This window comes from Pristiophorus japonicus, unplaced genomic scaffold (genome assembly GCF_044704955.1).
Source record: "Pristiophorus japonicus isolate sPriJap1 unplaced genomic scaffold, sPriJap1.hap1 HAP1_SCAFFOLD_472, whole genome shotgun sequence".
Lineage (NCBI taxonomy): Eukaryota > Metazoa > Chordata > Chondrichthyes > Pristiophoridae > Pristiophorus > Pristiophorus japonicus.
Window position 1 is genome coordinate 282,819 of NW_027254377.1, and position 11,012 is coordinate 293,830.

Consider the following 11,012-nt stretch of genomic DNA (forward strand, 5'->3'; position numbering starts at 1 on the left):
ATGTATTCAACCAACATTGTAACCCATATATAATCTGACCTCAGTTGTACACTGTGAGAACAATGACCACTAGGTGGTGAACTTGTGGGAGACACTTCTAACCTGGACCTTCAGGTATAAAAGGGGAAGCTCCACCCACTTTCATCACTTGAGTGCTAAGGAATAAAGGACAGGCCACAGACTGACCTTCTCTCAAGCATGGGCCTCGTGTGCATTTCTACTGTATAGTAAGGATGTATCAATGGCGACGAGAAACTGGGATTTAAACCACGTGAGCATGGCCGCTAGCAGAATAGACGAGAGATACTGTGTTAAGGAATGGTTGGGACAGAGAATCAACATTGTTGAAGCAGCACACAGTTCTCCAGGCAGACAAGGGCAATCGGGCATGCCCCAACATGTAGTCGAACCCAGAGGGGGAGTTCGACAGAGATAATGGCAAGCTGAACGGTGATTCACACCATTGCAAGGGACAATGTGGCCAGTAATGGGGCCATCAACACCTGTTAATGGCACACTCAAGGACAGTCACAGGGGTAGTCAGGGACGATTGACTAGCAAGGGATCTTTTGTTTCCAACAACAGCTCATGTTGGAGGCATGGAGGCACAAACTCAGCCGGAGATTGCAGAGATGAGCAAAATACCTACAGAAATTGCAGAAATGAACGCTGGGGGAAATCGCTGGAAGCTGAAGTTCAGTGAGTTCATGTGGAGCACGTATACAGTTCATACACCAGGACGCCACCGATAATGATGAAAGTGCTCCTCAGTGGCATCCCAGTATCAATGGAGCTAGACACGGGGGCTAGCCAGTCCCTGATGGGTAACAAATAGTTTGAAAAGTTGTGGGCGTCCAAGGCCAGTAGGGCCAAAATTATCACCGATTGACGCACAGCTACGGACATACACCAAGGAGATCATTCCGGTGCTTGGCAGCGCCACGACAATCGTGACCCACAAAGATTCGGAGAACAGGTTGCCGCTCTGGGTTGTCCCGGGGGACGGTCCCGCACTACTGGGGAGGAGTTGGCTTGCTGTCATGAACTGGAAATGGGGCAATGTTAATGCTATTTCCTCTGTGGAGCGAGTTTCATGCTCACAGATCCTGCACAAATTTGACTCATTATTTCAACCCGGCATTGGCACTTTCATGGGGGCCAAGGGAGTGATTCACATAAACCCGAAAGCCAGGCCAGGACACCACAAGGCCAGAGCGGTGCTGTACGTGATGTGGGAAAAGATAGAAGGTGAATTGAACCGCCTGCTGAGGGAAGGTATCATTTTGCCAGTCGAATTCAGTGACTGGGCGAGCCCGATTGTACCGGTGTTCAAGGCGGATGGGTCGGTCAGGATATATGGTGATTACAAGGCCACCATCAATCGGGTGTCACTCCAAGACCAGTACCCGCTACCGAGAGCGGAGGACCTCTTTGCGATGCTATCCGGTGGCAAACTTTTTTCAAAATTGGACGTGACCTCAGCTTACATGACCCAGGAGCTGGCGAGAGAGTTGAAGAAGCTGACCACCATCACGACACACAAGGGGTTGTTTGAGTACAACAGATGTCCGTTCGGGATTCGCTCGGCCGCCGCGATCTTCCAACGAAATATGGAAAGCCTCCTCAAGTCGATTCCAGGGACGGTGGTTTTTCAGGACGACATCCTCATCACGGGTTGCGATACTGAAGAACACCTCCACAACCTGGAGGAGGTGCTACGCAGACTGGACCGGGTAGGGCTGCGACTGAAAAAGGCGAAGTGCATCTTCCTAGCTCCAGAGGTAGAATTCCTGGGGATGAGGGTAGGAGTAGACGGGATGAGCCCTACTGCGTCCAAGACGGAAGCGATCCAGAGAGCACCCAGACCCCGTAACACGACGGAGCTGCGTTTGTTCCTGGGGCTCCCGAACTATTTGGTAACTTTCTCCCAAATTGAGCACGCTGCTAGAGCCGCTACACGTGCTCCTAAGCAAAGGTCGCGAATGGGTCTGGGGGGACAGCCAGGAAAGGGCTTTTAATAGAGCACACAATTTGTTATGTTCCAACAATCTGTTAACGCGATATGACCCATGTAAGAAACTTGTGTTAACGTGTGATGCGTCGTCCTATGGTGTCGGGTGTGTGTTGCAGCATGTCAATGCCAAGGGTCAGTTACAGCCGGTAGCTTTTGCCTCCAGAAGTCTGTCCCAGGCAGAAAGGGGCTACGGGATGATAGAAAAGGAGGCGCTCGCATGTGTATATTCGGTAAAGAAAATGCACCAGTACCTGTTTGGCAGGAAATTTGAGCTGGAGACAGATCACAAACCCCTCACGTCCCGTTTGGCCGACAACAAGGCCATAAATGCAGATGCATCGGTTTACATACAGAGGTGGGCACTCACGTTAGCCACCTATGACTACACAATTCGGCACAGACCGGGCACTGAAAACTGCGCCGATGCACTCAGCAGGCTCCCACCAGCCACCACTGAGGGGGCTACCTAGCATGCCGCTGAGATGGTCATGGCTGTTGAAGCTTTCGCAAGCGATGGCTCACCCGTGACAGCCCGTCAGACTAAAGTCTGGACAAATAGAGACCCGCTATTGTCTCTAGTCAAGAAATGTGTCCTGAATGGGGACTGGGTAGCCACGTACAGGGCATGCCCTGAGGAATTTAAACCATTTCACAGGGGCAGGGATGAACTCTCGATTCAGGCCGATTGCCTACTGTGGGGAAACCGCGTAGTCATGCCCCAGATGGGCAGAGAGGTGTTCATCAGAGAACTCCACAATGAGCATCCGGGCATTGTCATGATGAAGGCAATTGCCAGGTCACACGTTTGGTGGCCAGGGATAGATGCAGATCTGGAAGTTTGTGTTCGCAGGTACAACACGTGTGCCCAGCTGGGCAATGCGCCCAGGGAAGCCCCCCTTAGCCCCTGGCCATGGCCCGCCAAGCCTTGGTCACGCATCCATGATGACTACACAGGTCCTTTCATCGGAAAAATGTTTTTGGTTGTAGTAGACGCTCACTCCAAATGGATTGAGTGTGACATTTTAAATTCAAGCACATCCTCTGCCACGGTAGAAAGTCTACAGGCAATGTTCGCCGCCCATGGTCTACCGGACATCTTGGTCAGCGACAATGGCCTGTGCTTCACAAGCACTGAATTCCAGGACTTCATGGCAGGCAATGGAATTAACCATGTCAGAAAGGCACCGTTCAAGCCAGCCTCAAACGGCCAGGCAGAACGAAAAGTGCAGATAATCAAACAGGGGATGCTCAGAATCCAAGGGGGTTCCCTACAAAGCCACTTATCATGCCTCCTGTTGGCCAATAGATCCCGACCACACTCACTCACAGGGGTTCCACCCACAGGGCTGCTAATGATAAGGATGCTCAAATGCTGTTATCCCTTATACACCACACCATGAAAGAAATTGTTGAGAGCAGGCGCCAATCACAATATAACTACCATGACAGGAATGCGGGGGCACGATATATTGGTGTAAACGACCCTGTTGTTGTCCACAACTACACTGCAGGGCCTAAATGTCTCGCAGGCACTGTGATTGCCAAAGAGGGCAATAGGATTCTGGTAGTTAAACTAACCAATGGACAAATCTGCCGCAAACATGTGGATCAAACAAAAAGGAGGTTAAGAAATCCCATAGAAGAAGCAGAGGAAGAACACGATACAGAGTTCACTCCAGCACAGGTGACCGAACACCGGAACCAAAGGGAGGAGAGCCCAGTCACTGTGGGCAGTCCGGATAGGCCTGAGGCACCGCAAACAGCAGACACACAACCGGAGCCCCAACTCAGGCGCTCTACAAGAGAGCGTAAACCACCAGAGAGACTCAACCTGTGATCCCAAAAAGACTTTGGGGTCATGTATTCAACCAGCATTGTAACCCATTTTTAAATTCAAAACCTTATAAAATTGACGACATGCAGCCAACGTGCAAAAGTAAGAATTCTTTTAATCACCGTTAATTAGCCGATAACCTTCTTCAGAATGAAATAAATAATAATATAATTACTGAGGAACAGTGGTATCCTCAATCATTCATTTTCTCTTTACATGTGATGAAGTTTTATCCCTATCTCATTTACACGCTGTAAGAGAATGGTTTAAAATTGTAAGTGTTTATGACTCAGTTGTAAAACCATTGATTGTGTGTGTGTCTATACTTGATAGGAGGAGCACTTGAGACCGAAGTTCCAGTTCTATATATGTACCAATAGAATCAATTTCCACCAGTTTCTTTAAACCCAATAACATAATTTATTTCTAATGGGCTGGATGGAACATGATCCATGTAAAAAATTGTTATCGTTTTACTTGAACTGAATGCTCATAAAATATTGGAGTGGGAACTAATTGGATAACAGCACTGCTGGCAACATTTGCGGAATAGATTCATGCAGCCAAAACGCACAATGACAACCTGGGACTGTGCGGCACCGAATCCTCGGGGAAAAACAGTTAAACACTTCGTCCCTGGGTGGGCTCGAACCACCAACCTTTCGATTAACAGCCGAACGCGTTAACCCATTGCGCCACAGAGACTGATGGAAGTCAAAGGTGCAAGACATCCAAAACCAAGGTGTCAGTCAGTTAAAGCTTCAGATTGCTCCGACCGGGATGGAACTTGTCCACTCTCAGTTGTACTTTTCCCAAATAAATGGAGGGACATTCATTGTGGATGTGTGGAAGCAGTCTGGTCCCGCACACTGCAGACACTTCCATGTCACCACCAACCAGCTCTCCCACAACCGGTGTGATCTACCTTCCAGCCTTCCAGTGCCTTGTCTGTGACAAAGTATTCTGATTGTCCCGAAGCCGGTATTAGGTTTGAATTCCTTTTCAGCTCCTGACTGCGGATATTCCTGTGATTAAACGGGAACTAAATGCTTACAGGGACAGTTGGATTCACCGTTTCTTTGCTTGGTGAAATTTCAAAGATTGAAAGCAACGCACATCAACCCCAAACGTCTCGTGAGATGGAAGCCCAGTTGCTGTTTCAAGCTTGAATGCAGGTACAAGCAGAACTTATTCAAAGAAAGTCCAAGTCCCTGAGACGCCTGATTATTTGCACCAAACTCTTTGCAAAGAGTTGAGGTACATGTTTGGTGATCTGGGCACATCTTTCCCCAAACTACAACACTTCAAACATAACTCAATGGCTGTAAAGCGCTTTGGGGCGTCATGAGTTCCTGAAAGGCGGTGCAGATATGCAAGTCCTTCTTTGCAAAAGTTCGATGCAATTTCAAAATATGCGAGCAATATCAGGGCTCCTCTGGGACCCCTCGTAAATTTCAATTAACAACTCCGAAGGGAAATCACAGCCCGAGACCAACGAGCCAACTGTTTGACAAACGTGAAGATAAGGTGTAACCATGATCAAAGCATTTTTTTGTGTGTCGCTATTCAGAACATAAGAACTTAAGAACTAGGAGCAGGAGTAGGCCATATGGCCCCTCGAGCCTGCTCCACCATTTAATATGATCATGGCTGATCCGATCATGGACTCAAGTCCACATCCCTGCCCGTTCCCCATAAGCCTTATTCCCTTATCAGTTAAGAAGCTATCTCTGTCTTAAATGTATTAAATGTCGTGGCTTTCTCAGCTCTCTGATGCAGTGAGTTCGACAGATTTACAACCCTCTGAGAGAAGAAATTCCTCCTCATCACAGATTTAAATGGGCAGCCCCTTATTCTGAGATTATGCCCCCTAGTTCTAGTCTCCCCTATCAGTGGAACCATCCTCTCTGCATCCACCTTATCAAGCTCCCTCATTACCTTATACGTTTCGATAAGATCACCTCTCATTCTTCTGAATTCCAATGAGTAGAGGCCCAACCTACTCAACCTTTTCTCATAAGTCAACCCCCTCATCACCGGAGTCAACCCAGTGAACCTTCTCTGAACTGCCTCCAAAGCAAGTATATCCTTTCGTAAATATTGTAAGTGTTTGTGATCCTCGCTCAATTGCCAGATGGACGGTTTGAATCGCCCCCACCTTACGAAAGTTCTAGATCCGGGAATTATTATTCAGAGTGTAAATTAAATGAGTCACGGAAAGGGATGCCTCAGTGATAAATCGTAGTCTATTTATTTGATCTAACATGCACTGTCTAAAACATGCACTGCTAAACAAAATCACTGTCTCTGTGGAGAATAAAATCCCGGTTACAAACAACATACATACAGTACAGAAATGAACCTAGTAACACGCAGTAATTCCCTGGTGGATTCTAACCCCACCCCTACCAATGAATTACCCTCCCCAGAATAGCCCTGAAAAGCTTCACTTCTGAGAAAACCCTGAGCCCTTACCCAGCTGGCCTGGGATATCTGGTTACTGGCTTGGGACACTCGCGATCATGTTCATCACCACACGCAGCCCGTTTCCTTGCTCAGCTCAGCTGTGGGAAGTCACTGCCTGGTCTTCAGTCTCGGTGGCTTCTTCTGCAGTACTGCGGCCCCTTCCTCTGGTACATCGATCGGTGGAGCGAGAGCGAGAGGGAGAGGGGGCTCTCTCTAGACACAAGCTGCAAGCTGCAAGCTCCAAGCTTCACACCAAGCTCCAAGCTAAAAATAAAGTGGAAAGGACCCTGTCTTTCTGGGAGTCTTGCTACCCCTATCTTTCCCGCCAATCTTTAAAACCCCTTTGTTTCTAAGCACGGGTACTTAGTCAGTGATGGGCCATCCCACCCATGCATTGGGCTGATGGCCCTTAGTCTGGGCATCTCTCTGAGCCTTTGTGTTGGGAAAGACCCAGCTCCTCCTTGGCTGGCCAGGCTGGTGGGTTCATTGTTCTGTGTCTCCTTCTGAGATGGAGGTGAGAAGTGCTTTTACAAATTAGAGTGGCTTTGTCAGTGGCCCCCCTTCCTGGCCGACAGCTCTTTTGTCATTGGATGACTGACAGGTCTTTTGTCCCAGCTCACTGCCATGCGGTCTCTGGAGTTTTAACAAAACCAGCTTTTTCACATATCTGCGCAGGGTGACCCCAGCACAGGGAAAATAGCCTCAGAAAAATAAAATCCACAAAATATTCTCGACTGAGTCCAATCTTTAAACAGAAACTTTGTGATCTCTTCATTCTGCTCTGCTAATTATCGATCTTGCCACGTAAAAAGTGCGTTGGCATTGCAATGCATTAATGTAAAATGAATGAAAAGAAAATGCAACGTTTTGTCGAGTGCAAAACATGCAGTGGCTGCATTTCAAAAAGCATTGCTTTTATTCATCCTGCGGAATGCATATTGCACAGATAATCTCAGCACACATTGTGCAGGCAAAGGCAGCATTCGACAACAAAGTGATTTGTCCTCCGCTGATTTGTAGCAGATAACTGACGGTTGACACACAATTTGACAACTAGACTTGCAGATCAAGCATCAATGAAAAAGGCAACAAAACTGCCCACCAGCACCAGGTGTCTTTCACTTGTTTGTCCCAAATTTTCAGCAGCTGGGACATCAAGAATTTAGGTTTCACTGAGATATGAACTCAAATCACTAGATTTAAAGTCAAGAGAGCTCACCATTACACCATGGAACCAACTATTCCAAAACATTTGAAACATACTTCGTCACAGACAAGGCACTGGAAGGCTGGAAGGTAGATCACACCGGTTGTGGGAGAGCTGGTTGGTGGTGACATGGAAGTGTCTGCAGTGTGCGGGACCAGACTGCTTCCACACATCCACAATGAATGTCCCACCCTTTATTTAGGAAAAGTACAACTGAGAGTGGATAAGTTCCATCCCGGTCGGAGCAATCTGAAGCTTTAACTGACTGACACCCTGGTTTTGCATGTCTTGCAGTGTGTATCTGTGTTTCAATGGTTTAGCGCATTCGGCTGGTAACTGAAAGGTGGGTAATCCAAACCCATCTCCGGGCGAAGCCTTTTAATGTTTTTCCCCGAGGATTCGGTGCCGCACAGTTCCGGGTTGTCATTGTGCATTTTGGCTTCACGAATATATTCCGCAAACATTGCAAGCTTTGCTGTTATCCAGTGAGTTCCCACTCCAATACTTTTATGAACATTCAGCACAAGTAAAACGATAACAATTTTTTACATGGATCATGTTCCTCCATCCAGTCCAATCAAAATAAATTATGTTATTGGGTTTAAAGGAACTGGTGAAAATTGATTCTATTGATGCATATATCGAACTGGAACTTCGGTCTCAAGTGCTCCTCCTATCAAGAATAGACACACACACAATCAATGGTTTTACAACTGAGTCATAAACACTTACAATTTCTCATACAGCATGGAAATGAGATAGGGATAAAAATTCATCACAAGTAAAGAGAAAATGAATGATTAAAGATACTACTGTCCCTCAGTAACTATATTATTATTTATTTCATCCTGAAAAAGGTTATCGGTTATTTAACGGTGATTAAATGAATTCTTATTTTTTCATATTAGCTGCATGTCGTCAATTTTATAAGGTTTTGAATTGAAAAAAGCTGTTACAGAAGTTACCGCCCTGACCTGGAATCGAAGCGGTTTTTCGGTGGCAGAAGGAGTGGTTTTACCCAATCATTTAAAGGTGATTTCAAAGAATCACGTGAAGTTAAATTCAGATCAAGGTTACGATGTGTTTCGGTGTGAAACAAGTGGATTGAAAAGGACAATAATGACATCAAGCATTACGATGCAGCGATGCAGCAATGCAGCGTTCCCTGGTGGTCCAGTGATTAGGATTCGGCGCTCTCACCACCGCGGCCCTGGGTCGATTTCCGGCCAGGGAAATTGCACTTCCATCAAAATTAAAACCTTAGAAGAAAGAGTTACATGCATCTCATGTGGAAAAAAAGATTCATTGATTTAAACATCATTAATTAATCCATTGTAGAACTTCAATCATTTAATTTGCCCTGAGTATGTGAGGAACTTTTATCCCGACCTCATTGTATTTTAGGAGCATGGTCCAGCCCCGGTATCTCCACCTGTGAAAGTAGGAAACTGCTGGAAATACACAACAGGACGGGTAGCCTTTGACAAACAATTAAACCCAGGTTACAGACTCTCTTCCTTCCCCTGCCCTTTGCGGGACACTTGTTCCCCTTTAATTTTACAGACTGACTGAGTTCACTAACCGCGGGGAGAGAATAGGTGTCTCCGCGGCCCCACTGTGCTAACATGGAAGATAACACGATGGGGATGTGGGATGGTGGGTGGGGATCAGTGACATGTTTGTGTAAAGGGCAGCGGAGGAGAAGGGTTGACAGCTGTCAGTGAGGGACAGAAGTTGTTTAAGGTGAGCCAACACATTCCCGATCAGCACAGAAGGCATTCACTGGTCAGCTGCCCTCTGCTGTCCTTCTGGTCAGAGCGGTTTCCGCAGTGGAGCCGTTATCACGTTTGCTTTCCACGTGAAAGGATCCCGTGCAGGAAGATTATGTTTAAACTTGCTGTGGATGAACAGTCATGGGCGAGTTTATTCTCCTGTTAAAAGAGCGACAGTGGCTTCTCCCTTATTCTTTAATTGCTCTTTATTTCACTTCACGAAATAGATATATTTGAGTGAGAGAAATTGTTCCAGAGTGTCGCACACTTCATCTTTTGTTCCCTTTTAAACACATAAAATGAGGCCGGGGGAATAAATCCAGAAAACAAAGCCGAGGGATATAGACAAGAGGAAGAGAGAAGGGGAAATACTGCCTCTACCCAGAACTAATGCAGAAACTCCTCTGCTGCGCTCGGGGTGGCCACCCACAGCCTGGATACACTAACGTCCCAACAGTTCATTGATTGTCGGAGTGGGACCGTTCAGCGCTTCAGAAGACAGGTCGAAAAAGCAAAGTCACTGATTCAGTCCCATGTGCTTCTCTGACTGACACCGGGGAAACGGTGAGACAGATTTTGGAGCATAAGTCTGGTTATTGTGAAACAGCAAAGGAAATATGAAGTCTGGAATTAAATTATTTAATGTGTATCCTGCTCGTTTCGTGGTTAGGCATTCACAGAGGGAGCCCGAGTTCGGAAAGTAACTTTTTAATTCAAACTTTTTTCAAATAATTACATGCAATTAATTAAACTCTGTGGGAGGTGGGGTGATTAAAACATCACCGATCGGAAAGGAATTGCCCGTGGGAAGCCTCCAACCGGAATTTTTGGGCCAATATTCCCACCCGGATTGTTTTGCAGACTTATCGTCAATACTTCAATAACTGAACTGTAATAATTTCAGGAGCTTTCATCATAGATGATATTTTACACCCTATCTGACTTAACACACTCTGAATTTTTGAAATGGTTTCAAATGTTCATTGCTCAGAAGTCAAGGAACGTGGGGTACTTTTTTCAATTTATTTCACAGCAAATATATTCTAAAATGATGTTTCTGCCCGGGCTCGCACCAGGGCCGTTTCGTGTGTGAGACAAACGTGATAACCACTACACTACAGAAACCACTGCTAAACTTAGTGCCCAGAGAGAAGTGTTAAGCCAGAAGGTGTAATTCTGAATCCCTTTCTGTGAAAAAATCTTTTCACAAACATTTCTCTGACCGAAGCTGCACAAGTCAAAAATGTTCTTTTCAAAGTCGTCAAACTCCCAAATTAACGCACCCCCCGAATCTTCTGGATCAGAAAGCTCCAGTTGTGCCGACTCAATCCATAAATCTGACTTTACTCACCCTGTATTTTAGGAGATTGGTTTAAAATGTTCATTGCTCATAAGACACGGAACCTGGGGCTACTTTTGTTCAATGTATTTCACAGCAAATATATTCTAAAATAAAGCACGCGCCCAGGCTCAAACCAGGGACATTTCATGTGGGAGGTGAACATGATAACGGCTACACCACGTAAACCTTTCCTTAACCCAGCCCCCGGTTCGTCATTTGTACCACAATTAAACCCAATGAGATCGGAATAAAAGTTCCTCATATGCTCATGGCAAAATAAATGGTAAAAGATTTACAAAATAATTTATGTATTAATTAATGATGTTCAAGTCAATGATTCTTATTTTTTATAAAAGATTTGCATATAGATCTGTAAA

At 45.9% G+C, this 11,012-nt stretch overlaps 2 non-coding genes across 2 annotated transcripts; both read right to left on the minus strand.

Moving 5' to 3' along the window:
- Nucleotides 1-4,479: 4,479 nt before the first annotated feature.
- Nucleotides 4,480-4,553, minus strand: trnan-guu (transfer RNA asparagine (anticodon GUU)). Its single transcript has one exon. It is a non-coding gene; the product is annotated as a tRNA-Asn (tRNA).
- Nucleotides 4,554-10,345: 5,792 nt separating this feature from the next.
- trnav-cac (transfer RNA valine (anticodon CAC)) lies at nucleotides 10,346-10,418 on the minus strand. The gene has a single exon. It is a non-coding gene; the product is annotated as a tRNA-Val (tRNA).
- Nucleotides 10,419-11,012: the final 594 nt, after the last annotated feature.